This window comes from Loxodonta africana, chromosome 7 (assembly GCF_030014295.1).
Source record: "Loxodonta africana isolate mLoxAfr1 chromosome 7, mLoxAfr1.hap2, whole genome shotgun sequence".
Taxonomy (NCBI): Eukaryota; Metazoa; Chordata; class Mammalia; order Proboscidea; family Elephantidae; genus Loxodonta; species Loxodonta africana.
Window position 1 is genome coordinate 48,552,694 of NC_087348.1, and position 17,880 is coordinate 48,570,573.

Genomic DNA, 17,880 nt, shown 5'->3' on the forward strand with positions numbered 1-17,880 from the left:
GCTTGGCTGCCTGAAGCCACTTCAGACTTATTAGCTGTGATAAAAGAGCAGTAATAAAAGAAAAAAAAAAAAAAAAAGGCTGAAAAATTAAGGGACAATTATGGCTCCTTTGGAGGAGCACCTGATTCTGAGCAGTCACACACCTGTTTGTGTGGTGACTATCACATCGACTAGAAAAATACTATGGGTGTGTCTGTCATTCAGGGAAACTGAATTCCATCATTCAGGCAAATAAATCTAGAAATTTCTCCCCCTTTCCCACCAGCCCCATGCCCACCACCCTGTTTTGTTTTAAACCTTGGAACAGTTCTTAAAAACTTAGCCCTAAAACACATACAGACTCTCATAAGGCTTATTCCATTTGCAGTTTTCTCACAAATTAGAGGACCCCCTCTTTAGATGGAGCAGAGAATTTCTTTGTGTGCTGATAATCATTAAATGACAGTAGGCAAGAAAGCTGAATTTCTTTTTAGCACCTTTCTACAAGAACAAGAGACGCTGACGCACCTGGTCTTATTTTCCTTTCCAAAACAGCCCTTGCTCTGCTTCTTTTGGCTCATACTGGCCTATGTAGCAAACCTTCTGGAAAAGGAAAAATGAAAAACCCCATCAGCAAGGCAAGCAACTCCTCACCAGAAAGGTTTTCCAAAGGGATCGTATCCCCTTCGGTTGATTGCTCTGTCACTCTTCAGGTTACATTGGAGGAAATATTTGGTGCTCAAACAAGACGATAATTATCGCTAACTTGAAAGCTTTGACAGGCCTTAACTTTACACCAGAGCTCGGCTAGATGAGCAAGATAAGAATGAGCAGGAGAGCTCTCCACACTGGCTGCCCAGCTTCCCGGCCTTGGGAGCTGTCATACGTTTGAACAGTTTCACCACATCCAGAGGCAGGACCAACTACATAATTTGCAGGGCTCGGTGCAAAGGAAAATACAGGGCCTCTTTAAGTGGTGGGCTACTAACCGAAAGGTTGATGGCTCGAATCCACCCAGAGGTGCCTCAGAAGAAAGGCCTGGCAACCTAATTCTCGAAATGTCATACCCACTGAAAACCCTATGGAAGCATAGATCTACTCTGACACACATGGGGTCCCCAAGAGCAGGAATGGACTCAACGGGAACTGGCTTGGATTTTTTTGGTTTGTTCAAAATGTATTAAGAATTTCAAGGCAGCAAAAACAGTACATTAGACCAAGCATGGAGCTTTTCTAAGTGTGGGGCCCTGATCATAAGCCCACCAAGCCGGCCTGGCCAGAGAGTCAGTCCCACCTTTTGCCTTCACCAGCACTCATGCTCTGTCACCATCAGGGAGGGGGTGAGTCTTTCTTGTCTTTGACTGCCCCACTATCTACCTCATGAGGCATTGGGCAGACAAAACAAAATATCACACGGAAGGCTCTTGTCACAGCGCCTGGCTTACAAAAGGTACTCAGTAAATGTTAGCCAGCATTACCACAGTAGTAATGGTGGTTATAATCATTATGGCTATGCTAAGATCTCTGCACACCTCCAAGGGTACCCGTAGGCAGGGATAGTTGGTAGGAGGAACACATTCCCCTGCTTCGACAAAGCTCATCTATCAGCTGCTGCTGTTCAGAAGTCATTTCACTTGCCCTGTGCAAAACAGTACTACTGCAAGTCAGGAATTCTTAACCTTTTATTTGTACCATGGACCCCTTTTTCAGTCAGGTAAAGCCTACAGACCCCTTTTCAAAATGTTTTTAAAGGTACAAAGCAAAATATATAAGATTAGAAAGGATATTTATATTGAAATACAATTAGCAAAATACTTCTTTTAAAGTAAATATATGATACCCTCAATGAGATGGATTGACACAGTGGCTGCAACAATGGGCTCAAACATAGCAATGATTGTGAGGATGGTGGCAGGACTGGGCAGTTTTTTGTTCTGTTGTACATAGGGCTGCTATGAGTCGGAAGTGGCTCGACAGCACCTAACAACATCCTAACAATATATGTGCTTCTTTATGAACACATTAAATAAAAATATCTAAGACAGGCTTAATGACCTCCACGATGTCAAAGTAGTGATGAATGTCAACTATATTTTGAGAAATCTGTAGAGTATAGCGTAATGTGAAAATGTGATTTTTCTTGGTGATAAAGTCATAGTTACAGCTAATACTGTTGTGGTCTTTTGCTTAAATTCATATTGGAAAGAAATACTACATTTTATTTAGAGGTTAGTGAAAGTAAAGATGTAATTTTTTTACATCCAGCTTCACAGATCCCTGAAGAAACCTTTGAACTCTAGGCTAGGAGTCCTTGTCATTTTATTACCGGCAAGGACACTTGTTCACTGAAATAGCATCTAGAAACTACTTCCATGTGGCCAGAGACCTCTTTTATACAACTTACCAGAAGGCAGACCCCACAGGGTTAGACAAAATAAGTATGAATTTTTCAAAGCCCCTAATTCTTGACTACTAGCAAAAAGGTTGGTGGTTTAAACCCACCCAGAGGCACCTTGGAAGACAGGCCTGGCAATCTGCTTCCAAAAGGTCACAGCCTTGAAAACCCTGTGCAGCAGTTCTACTCTATATACCTGGGGTCATCCAGAGTCAGAATAGACTTGATGGCAACTAACAACAACAACAATGGGCATCCAAGGTAATTCCTTCAGTAGCAGTGGTAAGTAGGCATCTGGAGACACTATAAAGAATTTTGAGTGTCGGAGATAGCATGTGAAGCTGAAGTTAGCTATGTGAACTGCCTAGAAGGGGGTGAATTTCTTCTGGAGGGCCCTACATGCCAGACATCAAGACGCAAGGATAGGAGCATGCTGTACCCACCCCAGGTCTTCCTGGAGACCCCTATGAATTGTGGTTTGCAACTGTCTCAAGACAGGCTCAGTTTGGGGGTCTCCAGTAACATGGTGGAGCCCTGCTGCTACAGCAGTTAAGAGCTCGACTGCTCAGCAAAAGTTCAGCAGTTTGAATCCACCAGCCACTCCTTGGAAACCCTATGGGGCAGTTCTACTCTGTCCTATGGGATCACTATGAATTGGAATCAACTCAAAGACAACGGGTTTGGTTTTTGGTATTAACATGATTCATCCCATCTCCCTGATGCCCACCTTCTCCAGAGAAAACTCTGTTACATTTCTTTCTCAAGGTCACAGTACAAAAAAACAGATAAAAAAAAGCCCAGAATTATTCACTTCAATCCAACAAAGACTCACTAAAAACACCCAAGTTGAGGATTCGTCTTCAACTTCTATCCCACAAATTAGTAATTATTCTCTAACTCACAAACATATGTCCGGGTACTTTCATATTCTTTGTCTAATTTAATCCTTACAACAGCCCTATGAAGTGGTTGTTTGTTATTAGCCCTATTTTCCAGATGAGAAAACTTAAGAGTCTAGAGCTTACATAACATACCCAAAGTCACTTGTCAGTAGTCACAATGAAGACAGCCCTCACCTTTCAGACCCCACTCACCTCCTCGACTACAATATATTATCAGCCCTACTGAGGATTTTAAAAAGGTTCCTAAGAGGGATCCCAGAATAATCTCTACAGGCAGCCATATTCTCCAAATTCCACTGTCATATACAAAAAGGAGAGGGTTCCAAGAAAGACTCAACTGACTTTTGGAAGATGTTTGCATCAGGCTAAGAAAGGGCTGTCAGGGTGACTAAAATTTCTAGAATTCATAATTGGACCAACGAAGTCATACATAGCCTTTAAGATTGTTTACTTTGTGTCTATGGTATAAAGTGAGGAGGAAATGGCAGAAAACAAAATTTCTTATTTCGGGACAATTACAACAACATCAAAGTAAATGGACATATAGGCAAGGCTATATAAAAGTAAAAATAAGTTGTTATGTCAAAATAGTGGTACTAGGGTGTGGTCTATTAAGCTAATATTCAAAATACTATATTGGGCATTTTGCTTCTTTTTATTTTTCGCTTTCTTCATCAGAAAACATGTTTTGAATGTACCTATGCTGGCCATATTTTAAATAAATAGACAGGTGCCCTTAATAACAATGAAGATGCTTCTAAGAAAAAGAGGGAGGGAGGATCTGGGCCCTAGGGGTAAGAGCCAGGGTGTGGGGGAAGGTTGGAGGAAGAGAGATAATGTGAATCAAATGAGCAAGAACAAGGGGCCCAGCCCCATAAAACGCACCCAAGAGGGAATGTGGTTAGGTGCTACTGAAATCAGTTTTCAAAGGAGCTATTTTACAGGGTGTCTCTTTTAAAACAAGGCCAATGAAAATCCTAGGAGCCTCTTCAAATGGGCCACCCTGCCTGACCTTGTTGCAGGCTCCAGATGCTCCAGGTACAGAGCTGAGGCTGCCTGGAAATACCTGGATCCAGTTGGGCTACTCATGGTCCCTTTAGGATAGAAGCTTCCGCAAGGAATAGCGAATCCATCATGAGAAATCAGTCACGTGAGCTCATCAGCGCCCATCAAAGCGAATAGACTCCGGGTGCCTGAATGTTCACTTTTCAGCGGGCTGCTTTGGTGTTTTGTAGAAGATACCATTAAGGTGTCCACTCATGTACACCAACTGCTTCCTGTGATGGGGAGGCAGTCTGATTCATCCACTTCTATACTTCCACTAGTTTGGAACCACGAGGTAAATTGATGAAGACAAAATTTGGTCATAGAAACAGATTTCAATGCCCCTAGTAAAGGCCCCCACCTGGCAATCTGCTTCTGAAATGTCACAGCCTTGAAAACCCTATGGAGCAGTTCTACTCTGCACGCACAGGGTTGCCAAGAGTCAGAATCAGCTCACAACTAAACAACAATAAAGGCTCCAGTTGCTGGGTCTTAGTACCTCATGTGAAACTGTTCACTACAGATTAGTAAGTAAGCACAAATAAGCCCGTGCTTACCTTGCTCACTGGGCAATCTACCCCTTGCTTACTGGGCAATCTACCCCTGGCGAGGTAGCCAAAACTCTAAAGACCTCAAGGAAAGCCATTTAAAGTGGCCCATGGGAATCTTCTTTCTTCTCTAATCCTTAGGAGGGCATCACCCACCTCAATCTCAGCTTCCATGGATTCAGGCTAAACCTGCTGACCTCTACATATAGCTGCTTCACTCAGGTCATCAGAGTCACAGAATATGAGGGCTGAAATGGACCTTCCAGATTATCAGAGTTCAAACCCTTTTTGGCACAGATGAGGAAGCTAAAGCCCAGAGAGGTAGAACATGTTGCTCTAGACCACACAGCTTTGCCAGGCTAGAAAACCGGGTCCCCTGACTTCTAGCCTCAGGCCCTGCACATTACCACACACAATGTTCCCAACACAGTGCTCTGGTCACTCAAAAGCTTGTGTCTGAAATTCCCCAGGGAAGACTCTGAAATATCTTTTGTTTCCCCCCCTCTGAAGTGCAACTGAGTGTTTATCAAATCCCTCTGAGAGGATCCACGGAAAGTTCTACTCTAGTGTACCTTACATTAACACCACTTCACTTGAAAACATGTCTCATTCTAGTATTCACTGTTACGGGAGCCATTCTCAGTGTGCTTTTCGTTTCCTGCACAGCTTCATAGTCTAGCCCTTTAAAACCTGTCCAATTTAAATACACTTAACAGTAGTCACAAATATTTAATAAGAAAAGTAAAATTGCCTGTCCCTTAGAATATAGCATATTAAATAATTGTATTATTAAATCATATATTTTAATAAATTGTATTATTAAAAAATAGACAAGAAAAGTTTAGTTAATTACCTATCCTCTCCTCCTTAGTTATGCAGCGACAGATATGAGAGAACTTGGGTAAGATGTGGCTACCTTCCTGCTTCTGCCTTTAGATTATGGTTCCAACTGAGTTTCAGCTTGCCTAAGCTGCAAGCCACTGCGTTTCACTCGGTTACCGGGTAACAAAGGCAGGGTTCGAATGTGGGTCTCTAAACACCAAGCCTGTCTGCAGTATAGTCAATGACTCCTGACCAGAGCCCCACCCACAACAGAAATGATTGTCACTTCAAGACTATCAGGGAGCAATCTTAACAAGACAACTGAGCTGAAACGGCAGCAAAAGGATGTTACCGAAAATCAGGTTCGGTCTTTACGTTTGGTTCCATAGAACCATGGCATTGCTTCTCCAGCGTGTGAGCAGGTTCTACCACGGCATTCTTGGTATCCACCCCACCCCATCTCCCAGAGCTCTTTGAAAATCACATTTATTTAGAAGGACTTAGGAATGACTCTGTCTGGAGGAAGAAGAAAAGAGACTAACTTTTCAATGATTTGTATAAGGCTCTATGTCTGTGCTTGATGCTGTAACATTAAACAGGGTTCTTACAACTGGGCCTTAAGAAAAACAAGATTGTCTGATGAACACAACTCACAGTGCTAAAATTCCCTACTTTGGGGACTGGGTAATGAGGAGAGAATAAAACATTGCAAGACTCCAGAAAGTGAAATTTGACTTCCTAGAAGTGAACTTTGGCCAAAAGCACCCACATTCTGACCTGAGATCTGATAATAAGCTCCTTCCAGTTTCCAATTAGCTAATTGACTGCAGTTGAATAAGTATTTTAACCTCCAAGTTTCCATTTTATCTCAGCCCCTTGAGGAATCATAAAAGATATTGCAGAGGGAATATGGGTAAAGTTGGCAAGCTAACGGGGGCACTTTAGGATCCTTATAAACATGGATTCATGAATGCAAACGTAGGGTTTCTCAGAGGTCCAGAAAGACTTAAGGCATTTCCATTTCTGGAAGCTCAGAATATATTTTAAAAATGAAAAATATCAAAAGAGGGTTTTTTTTTAATTGAACAAATAGATACTTTTAACACAAAATAAAAAATACAATTGAATTTGAGAACTTTCGTAAATATGTGGCCTCGACCAAATGCATTACCCTACCCACAACTACCCCTAAGAGGTCCTGAGTAATGCCGCCATTTTGAACAGTCACACGAGAGGATTTACAGCCGAGCTTCTCCCTTGAGATTACTTTTTTAAAAAAAAATGCCTCCATAAAATATTTTGGAAACATGAAGGATCTTCTCCATTATATTTATTATTTTTCAAATGTGATTATGGACTTCCAAATGACCCTCAAGTCATTGTTTTAAAAATCTGTCCTCATGAGCCATTAGTGATTGTGGTGTGGAAATGACATGGTCCTACATGATCCCAGGTTATAAGAAGATGGAATTGATGAGCTCTCTCATAGTGCCAGAATTCTAGGTCTCAAAAAGAGGACAAGTAGGCAGCTCCTGTCTGGAGTGGAGATGAGAAAGCAGGAGGGGTCAGAAGCTGGCTGAATGGACATGGAAATACAGGGTGGAGAGAAGGAGCGTGCTGCCTCATTAGGAGGAGAGCAACTAGGAGTATATAAAGTAAGGTGTATATAAATTTTTGTATGAGAGACTGACTTGATTTGTAAACTTTCACTTAAAGTGCAATAAAAATTAAAAAAAAAAAGAAGAAAAGTTGCACCTTCTACAAACTCACACTGCAGCTATTAAAGCCAGTCTTAAAAATCTCCGAAGAGCCTTCTCTAATAGCATCTCTTACCCATGAAGTTCTTTCTAATAACATGCCTTCAACTCTCCTGTTGGAAATTGACTCTTTCCATGGCCTCAGTGGAATTAGCACACAGCCACTCATGACCCCCAACTTGCCCCTACACGTGTTGAAAGGCTCTGTCTGAACACTCATCCTCACAATCATGCCTGCAGATCCAATTCCTGAATTAAACCTTCCATCTCAAAACTATAAGAATCCAAACACTCACTCTCTCCCTGTTACTGAAGTCAGTGCAGATAACCAGCAAAGACACCTATGGACTTGAACTCACAGAATCTTCCACTTCATCTTAAAAAGACACATGGTCCCACAGTCCTGGATGTATGCTAAGTCTTAGCTAAGAATGACGGTGTTTTCCACCATGGCGTTGCTATTTACCGACAAGAAGATTCTTTCCCTACCATTCCCAGTGTTATCCACACTGGGGACAGCACTTCTCCATGGTGTCCAAACCAAATCAAAAGAGTCCCTGTCTTAGAAGGCATTTGTTGCTGCTAAGTCACATCTGCTTGTCTGGTCATAGTATTCCACCATGGGACAAACAAAGGGTTAGTTTGTCCTCTTGGGATATGGTGAAGCCCTTTGACAAAACTGATTTCTTTTCTAGACAGTCTTTTAGGTGTGCAGCTCTCCCCAATCCACCTGCCTACCTTGGCTGCCTGGTCACTTTTTCCAATGTGGGTAAGTACGCCCCTGCCCATTTCCAGCCATTTACCAAAGCCAAATCATACTGAAGATGAATTTGCCATTCCCTCCAACTCATGAGTCAGGAAAATTACCAACAGAAGACATCGCTAGAAAGCATGACCATGTGCTCTGATCCCAACAGTTATTTAGCCAACCAGCTCCTCACTGAACTGTATCAGAATCACCTTTCCCTACCTGCCTGTTTCAGAAGAATTCAAGCTGAGAAAATGGCTGTGCCACACAGCTAGAGCGAAAGCAGGTGGCTTTTAAATTCAGTGTTTGGGAGTTCCAGACTTGATGCAAGAGATTCACATATAACCTGAAAAATAGCCCAGGTGCCTTGCAAGATAAAACTCTAGTAAGAACCCCTGAGGTAACCACAGGTAAGGCGAGCTTCACTTCCTGCCATAGCAGACTCCAGCTGCCACGGGGAGTGTTTTATTTTCATCTGTCTGATTCAAGGCAGGCTTCTTTTTCCATTCAGGTGTCTTAATCCAAGACCCAAAAGAAGGTTTAAAAAGAAGGACTTACCTCATTTACCTAAAGATTCTGGGTGGGAAATCCAGTAGCTGAGGCTAATGGAAGGGAGACAGCAAGCAGCAAACACGCCAGCTCCTACGGATATGGGGAACCACGGGAGTTATCACGTCTGAACCCTCACCAGAGTGAAGATAAATGCATATGACAATAATTTTAAATCAGTTTGTAGGATGTTAAGCAATAAGCCACCAACCGGGAATTCCCTAAGTTACTTCCCCCTTCTCTGATTGGTTGCTGGGCCCTTTAAAAAAATAAAATAAAGGATTGCAAGCATTGGCTCATTTGCATTTGGCCAACTCACACGTTAGTGTTCAAACAAAACAGGTCTAACCAGGTTATGCCTGTGTCTCAAGAACAGAAAGACAACCTGTTAATGGATGAGGAATTGATTTAGTGGTGACTGTTCTTTTCAGCAAGGAGCCCTGGTGTGCAATGGTTAAGCACTCATTTGCTAAGCCAAAGGTCGGTGGTTTGAACCCACCAGCCAAAAGTTGTGACAGTCTGCTTCCATAAAGATTTACAGCCTTGGAAACCCTATGGGGCAGTTGTACTCTGTCCTATAGGGTTGCTGTGAGTCAGAATCGACTCAGAGCAGTGAGTATAGGTTCTTTTCAGCTTACGGGCTATTTCAGGTGAAAAGCACTGAGCTCCCCAAAGACACCAGCAGGAATGGAGAGTGTAGAAGCAAAGCGAACAGAGTTCAAACTGGGAGAAGATGACGGTATAGAGGAAAGGGTACTCTAGAACGGCAGCATCATTTACTAATCTGTCTTTAGTCCCCTCTGCTTTGGCATCAAGAGCTTTGTCTGCCAGAGAGCAGCCTGGCTGTGCGGGTACCAGGTCCTGAAGGGGCTCCCGGCAAGGTAGACTGGTCACGGGTTTTGTCTCCAGGCACCAGGACTGCCTCTTTGACATTGACTCTTGGCAATTTGAATGGACTTTGAAAAGTCAATCTCCCCCTGCCACAGGTGAGAGCCTTGGGAGGGCATTTGAAGGAGGGTCTTGAGAGGGAGGATCCACTATGAGTTGTTCAGGTCTAATAGTCAACTCTCAACAATGCAAGGGCTGATTATCCGGTTGTCGGATTACCCAGGATCTTCACTTCCTCTTGACACGTACATGATATCATTTACTGTTTATTGACTTTGCCTGTAGGAGCTAAAGACGGAAAGATCAATACTCTGACACTGGAAATAAAACACAGTTGGGCCAAGAAGGAGGTGGAAGCCTAGGTAAGATCTACAGATTTTCAGTATCTGTGCCATCCCCATCCCCCTAGGCCAAAGGCATATCGGGAGTTACCTACACCTGCTTCACTGGGTCACAAATGCACCTCCACTCATGCAGGTGAGTGACTGCCCCTGGCAAGGAAAAATACAATCCCCTAACCATTAACTTTCTCTCTCAGGTCTTCCTGGACGCTAGTCTGGCATGAACTAAGTGTCCAAGCAGATTTCTTTAATGTACAGGCCTCCCCTCTACGGGAGAAGGAAAAGAAATGGGGTTTTGGCAAACAGACAAAGTTTTTGCGATCAAAACCAAGGAGTTCCCAGTGTAAAAAAGTCTGTATATGGGCAAAAGCTGACTGTGGATAGAACAAAAAGTCAGCAACTGCTGTATGAAGGTGGAATGGTGAGTGGGCAGTATTTATCCTTTCTGGAGTTTTTGTTTGTTTTGTTTTGTTTTCTTAGTTTATGCAACATAAATCCAGAGGAGAAACAGCAAAGGTTTTTGAGTGTATAGTAGGCTTGGAGGGAGGACAGGAGTGGATCTGGGAGAGTCTTGGATCTCAGGTAGGGCACTTCTTGAAGGTTTGAGGCGTGCAGTGTAGGGAGACTAAAAAGCCCTCCTGTATCCCTTGTTGTCAGGTGCTGCTGAGTCTTTCTGACTTATAGCGACCCCGTGTGATAGAGTAGAAGTCCCCCACAGGATTTTCTCAGCTGAAATCTTTACAGAAACAGATTGCCAGGTCTTTCTCCCTCAGAGCCACTTGTGTTCGAACCACCAACCTTTCGATTAGCAGCTGAGCGTTTAACTGTTACTCCACCAGGGCTCTATCTCTCTAGCCTTCCTCAAACATTTCTACCATTCCCTAATATTCAACCTTGGGTATTTCCTCAGGGCCCTGTTAAAAGGCAAAGGTCTCCCTTGGGACTGATAAAAACAGTAAATATCATTATTGCCCATCATTACATTAACCCCAATTAGTTTATCAGCTCCAGATCTGAGAGCAGGGCCCTAAGGGAACGGCCTGGCAAAGTTTTGCTTGGGAGATGAATCAGAAGAAGTCTTAGGTAGGACTCCTTTTACAACAGGGTGTGTGTGGGGGTGGGGCAGGGTGCTAGCAGTGCCAGTGAGACTCCAGGAAAGCGAACTTGGCCTTCTCTACAACTTTGCCTGAGATTAACCTGCAACAACAGGGTGGGGGCAGGGGTAGGAGTTGTGTGATCAAAAGGTTGTGAGCTGCAAATGCAGCTCCAAAAGTGATGTGGCTTGCAGGTCTAATCCTAAAAAGAAAAAAAAAAAAAAATCCTAGCCACCCTTAACTACAGCCCTCTAATTTCTTTTTTTTAATTTCTACCTGAATAGTCCCTGTTACATCGCCATTCCCTTATCCACTCTTACTCTACTCATTTTGGGTCAGAGGACTGTTCCATTAAGGTATCCCTGAAATAAGACCATTTTGGGGCAGTGGTGGTAGGAGGGATTGGAAGAGATGTCACCTCGTATTCACAAGCCACTTACTTGTGGGGTTTTTATGTACGTGAAGTCCCTAACAACATGCCTAGAAAAAAAACCAAACCCATGGCCATCGAGTCAATTCCAACTCATAGCGACCCTATAGGACAGACTAGAACCGCCCCATAGGTTTTCCATGGAGCGCCTGGTGGATTTGAACTGCCAACCTCTTGGTTAGCAGCCATAGCTATTTAACCACTATGCCCCCAGGGTTTCCACAATATGTCTAGCATCTAAAGAAAAAAGCAAACCCGTTGCCGTGGAGTCAATTCCAAATCATAGCAACCCTATAGGACAGAGTAGAGCTGCGCCATAGAGTTTCCAAAGAGCAGCTGGTGGATTCGAACTGCTGACCTTTTGGTTAGCAACCAAGTTCTTAATCCCTGCACCACCAGGACTCCACCTAGCACCTAGCAGGTACTTAGTAAGTATTGGTTTTTTTTCTTTACTTGGGACTTAGTTGAACCTCCCAGCATAAAAACAAAAAAACCCCACCCCCCACCAAAAAAGCTAGTTTTCAGGCACATTCATCTACAGAGCTTGGCTGCTACCAAAAGGTCGACAATTCAAATTCACCAGCCACTCTTTGGCAGCCCTATGGGGGAGTTCTACTCTGTCCTATAGGGTCGCTGAGTTGGAATTGACTTGATGGCATGGGTTTGGGCTTTTTTGTTTGTTTTACATCTGTAGAGAAAGGTCTTATATTCTATGGCCAACTTCAACAAGACAGCACATGCATCAGATTGGATGGGTGGATGGATGGGTGGACGGTTGGGTGGACTGGCGGACGAACGGACGGACGGACGGGCGGGCAGGCGGACGGTCTGGGTTTTAATTGAGAATGCTGAAAGATGGAGCTGTGCTGTGCCCTTCTACTGCAAGAGTCTCAAGTATATCAAGCATATCCCTCATGGATTTCTTGTTGTTAGTAGACATTGAGTTAGCTGTGACTCATGGAGGCCTCATGTACACAAACAAAATGTTGCTCAGTCCTATGCCATCTTCACAATCATTGCTATGCTCAAATCTGTTGCAGCCACTGTGTATTTTGAGTGTCTTTTAACCTAGGGGGCTCATCTTCAAGCACTATATCAGACAATATTCTGTTGTGCTCCTTAGGGTTTGTTTTTGTTTTTGTTTTTTTTGAGTAATTTTCAGAGGTAGATTTCCAGGCATTTCTTCCTAGTCTGTCTTAGGATAGAAGCTCCACCATGGGTGACCCTGCTGGTATTTGAAATACCAGTGGCATAGCTGCCAATATCACATCAACATGCAAGCCACCACAGTACAACAAACTGGCAGACGAGTAGTGACCCTCATGGGTAAGGAGTTTAAAAATACAACCACAAAAACACCAGAGCCTTAATATGGTCACATTGCTCCCTAAAAGTCCTATCAACTTTCTCAGGGAGGAAATAAGCAAGACTTTCATTACCATCTCATGCCTCCAACTCTAACATAGGTTTTTTTTGTTCTTTGCTCCCAGGATTTCTGGGAGACTGATAAAGACATGGGTAAGTAAATGGAGTGATGAGACAAAGCTCATTTCCCGTTATAGGGACGGAAAATCTAAAAAGAGAGAGACAAAGCAACTTACCCTCCTATCAAGATCAAGATAATACTGGAACCTGGAACCAACCCTAAAAGCCCAACTATTCTGCATAGAAATATTCCTGGTCTTCCCAACAGTTCAAGACTCTATCACTGTCTCAGTCCTGTGCAAGACACGGAGCATTTGAGTCAAGTTCTGCTGCTGGCCCTCCCAGAGGAAAAGGGGAACAAAGCAACCAGACCAGTTACATCCAGTAGCCTGGAGACCCCAAGTTCAGTGGCGTTGTCAACTAGATGATCCACATGGCAAAACCAAAAAATTTCAGGGACCTTAATTCCTAAATTAAAGTCAAGACAAAGAATCTCTTTAAGCCAAGTATCAAGCTCTAAAGGGTCAGAGTCTTAACACAGGCTGTGGTCACAAGGTTAGTGAGAGCTGTGCGCTTGATTTGCAAGGAAGAGGATGCTTGCTCACTTTACACAGCACCTTTTAACTAGAGGCCTGATATTTATTTTTGAAAGCAAGTGTGTGTTTGTATATGTTTCTATCATCCCCTCCTGATGACATAGAGTTACCTCCAGGGCAGAACATGACAAATCATTTAGTAAGAGTTACACAAGAATATTACCGTAGAACTGACGAGAACCTCTACTTCTGTAAAACTCATGGTGGGATGAGAGAGGTGACTAAACAGAGCAGAATATTATCACTAATTACCTTCACTAGCATCAGATAAGAAACTGGGGTTAGTAAATATCATCTTGCCTCTTACCCTACCCCTCTTGTCTTAGTTATCTAGCACTGCTATAACAGAAATACAAGTAGATGGCTTTAACAAACAAATTTATTTTCTCACAGTTTAGGAGGCTAGAAGTCTGAATGCAGGGTGCCGGCTCTAGGGAAAGGCTTTCTCTCTCTGTGGCCTCTGCAGGAAGGCCCTTGTCTCTTCTGAGCTTCTGCTTCTAGACAATCTTCTTGTGATTTGGCATCTCTCTTCTCCCATCTCTGCTTGCTAGCTTGTATTTAATCTCTTTTGTATCTGAAAAGAGATTGACTGAAGATACACCCTACACTAATCTTGTCTCATTAACATAACAAATACAACCCATTCCCAAATGGAATCATAACCACAGGCATAGAGGTTAGGATTTACCACACATATTTTGGGGGGACACAATTCAATCCATAACACCTCACCAAAAGTCACATTTCCAAAATCTTTAATAGAGACAGAGCTTAGATGCCTGGGGCTTTTCATACCAGCTGAGGAGAGGCTCCATGGGCTCTGAAGGAGGGATCTGAGCTCTGTTTGGGACAGATTTGTGTGGAGCCTTCTGACTATGCCTTTTGCCATCACATCTGTGCCTACACGCTGAGCAAACCCTCTGCCAATGTCACCTACCACTGAGCGGCTCTAGGTGCTGGGGTGGGGGAGGGTGGCTCACCATTTCTGGAAAAATGACTTATCACCTACACACACGTGTGCACACGCACACACGTGTACATGCACACAACTCGGACGTGTGAATCCATCACCAACCTATCTATGTACCAACAATGAATTTTTGGAACTCCTTCCTATTTTTTTAAAATACCCTCAAGACACCTCCACTCTTGCTTAACTTACTCCTGCCCTGTTTGTTCTGCCTTGGCTACATCTTATTATTCTCTTTCTGAACTTATCTTTCTTCACACCTAGCCTTTACACAGTCCCCTGACTTAATGCCAATTTCACTGCTGGGCTAAGCACTTTGTCTCTAGGATCAAACTGTTTTGAGCTTCTAAACAGTTTCCATCGAGGTCTTGAAGAAGGCTCATTTTCTCAGTTCCAGAGAAACAGGGAAGGCCAGGCAAGAGTTAGCCGCTTCTAGGCAACCTTCTTGTGGCCATGTGGCCAGTGTTTTCTTCTTTCTTTATGAGGAAAAGGGTTTGTTATAATTACAGTAATTGTCTTCATACATTATTTTGGCAAAAGAATTTCCTTTCCAAAATAATTAAAACAGACCTGGGACTGATGAACACTAAATTCAAGATTGTAATTTAACCTGAGGGAGGATGGGGAATGAGTCAAGGAAAGGGGCAAATGCAATAGGAGTTTTGCCAACATGACAGAATGTTAAGATGTGACAAAGCTGAGTGGTGGTTATGTATCTCCTATATTATTTTCTATAAAATTTTCTATTAACGTGGAATATTTAATTCAAAAAGAATATGCATAATAAAATATGGCCTTTTACTATTAAAAAACTATAACAAAAAACAATTCCGTTTCCACCACCATGGAACCCCCAATTGTAAAACAGATTAAAAGACATCGATGCCTGTGGACTGGAGTGAAACAGCTAGGGCCTCACCTACTTCATTTCCCTTCCCTTTTCTCCCATAGGCATCTCCAAAGGCTCTAACCTTCTCTGCGACATAGTCCTCCCAACTCAGTGTCCTTGCTGTAAGTCAATGGAGCCTCAGAATCACTTTTACAAATTCAGATTCCTGAGTTCTTCCCCACACCTACCAAATCTCCACTTTTAGGGGTGGGGTGATAGCAGAAAAAATAATCAACCTTGAATTCATCACCATTTATTTATATTTCGTGGGCTTCTACATTGTTCCACTGATAATAAACCAGAAGACATGGTTCCTACCATCCCAGAGGACATTTTAATGGAGAAACCATGAAGGTCTCAGCATCCAGTACATTCTCACCCAAGGACCACAAGAGACAGCAAACTCTTAGACCCAGAGTAGAAAATGTGTAAAATCAACATCCAGATGCCTGATGATTCTGGAGAACCTGTGGTGTTGGAAGACTAGGAGCTCTGAGAACCTAGTCTCTTACCCTGTAAAAACAAAATGGGGACAGCCTTCTCAGAAGCAGCCTGGTGTGGAGGAAAGGACATAAATTTTGGAGCCTGACAGATCAGCACAACCTTGTCACCTTTACTTTAGGTCTCACTTTCCTCATGTGTTTACTGGGGGTATTATGTGCTTGGTGAGCTGTTTGGAGAATTAAATGAGAAATTGCGTAAAGTGTTTAAAAGGTGCCTGGTACTTGGTGGGCTCTCAGGAAACATTTATTTAATTCCTCCAAGTACAGAGCTTGAAACCCAAGCGCTCCCCTTAGCAATATATGAAGTTAAATATGGGTTGTTGCAGAAATAACCCTCCACGTCTCAAAAGGCAAAGTAGGAGAAGGAGGTGAAGCTGGAAAGGCATAGAGAACAGGAGGAGTAATAATGACTGCTCACATTTATTAACTTCTGACCATGTGCCACTGTGTATCATAACATAATAGCCAAAAGAATGGACTCAAATATACCAATGATCATCAAGATGCCCCAGGACCGCACAAAGTTTCATTCTGTTCTACATAAGGTCACTATAAGCTGGAGTCAACTCGACAGCACCTAACAACATACAACCATGTATCAGTCATTAGACAAAGAACTTAATTTGCATTACCACATTTAAGCCCCTGAAAAATCTGTCAGAAAGAACTGTTACCCTTCTCACTATATAGGTGAGGAAACTGAGCCTCATCAGCCTGATAAGCACCTTGGCCAAAGTCACACAGTAAAACAAGTGGCTGAAGCTCAAACCAAAATCAGTGTAATTCCAAAACAGATCTCTTAACCACAACTCTCTCCAAAAAAGAGAAGCTTAGAAACTTGTTGAAATTTGAACTACAATATGTTACATAGATGTGGAAAACCAAGCCCAATTCTGGAAAGCAGATGGAAATGTGAGATTGGAAAATTGAAATGAAAAAAGTATGAAATATATGAACTCCAGACAGGATTGGGTCTTAGAGGACAGTCTTCAGCCCCTACTCTTTAATACCAAATACTTAAAAGGCTAAACGCTCAGAATAAGAATTGAGGGGAAACCCACTGAAAAAGTTGTGACTTGGCATTGCCTGAGAAGTCATGAGACACTTTTGACACAAAGGTCACTCGCTAGCCACCAGATTTAACAGCACTGAGCAAGCAAATACCACGGTTTGGGCCATCTGGATCCAGAAATGGCAGGGAGGAAAATAGGAAGAGTCAGAGGAATGATAAAGCCATTAAACATTAAGGCTTAGAGTAGTGGTGGAAAACCTGGTTGGGAGTGGGTCTCCAACAGTTTCTCCATCCTCATTCTGGATAAGCTATTGACATTGTCTCAAAGTAATTGAAAACCCTGCTCAACTAAGTTGTTGCCCCTAAATGCCTTCCAGATAGAAATTATGAATTATGAGCCCGCCCATGCCCTGGAAAAAATGTATCTAGAAACCTGCTAGAACTGTTATCAGAGAGTAGACAAGCACATCCAATGGGACTATGCAAAAAACTCATTTGCATAAATAAATTTTCCATTCAGTCCATTCAAAACATATGCACCTGCACATTGGTGGGATGTCAAGAAAGAAGCCCTTGGGATTATTTCTGAATAATTCCATATTTGGGGGAAATCCAGATAAAATCTCCCCCATGTGTCACACCATGTCTATGACCTTTCTCCCCTTTCTGTCCCCCACCCCCATTCTTGGCAATCACATGTGAATTCAGGGTTTGGAATTAGTCAATCTACCTTCCTGGACAAGGACAGTATGCCAAGCAGTCCTATTTTGAGACCTAGTTTCTTTTATGACAGTGCCCCAGGAAAGTTTTATGAGTCCTGATTTAAGGTTGGAGATTAATAACTCTGAAATTTTGAAAACTAAAAAAATACTGTGTAGGTGGGTGTGTAGAATAAAACTGAAATAAGGAACTCCTTCTCTGCAAACTGAACCAAAAATCTGCATAGTCAGTACATCTGAAAATTTCTCTTGGGAGCATAAACAACTCC

General features: G+C 42.8%; 1 protein-coding gene across 2 annotated transcripts in view; it reads right to left on the reverse strand.

Moving 5' to 3' along the window:
* EHF (ETS homologous factor) overlaps positions 1–8,908 on the reverse strand; it is a 48,593-nt gene extending 39,685 nt beyond the window's left edge. The window contains exon 1 of one of the 2 annotated variants that reach the window (XM_023550738.2): positions 8,754–8,908. The gene's annotated coding sequence lies outside the window, so the exon portion shown is untranslated. The remainder of the gene's footprint in view (positions 1–8,753) is intronic. The other variant, XM_010592133.3, reaches the window with a different exon arrangement.
* Positions 8,909–17,880: the final 8,972 nt, after the last annotated feature.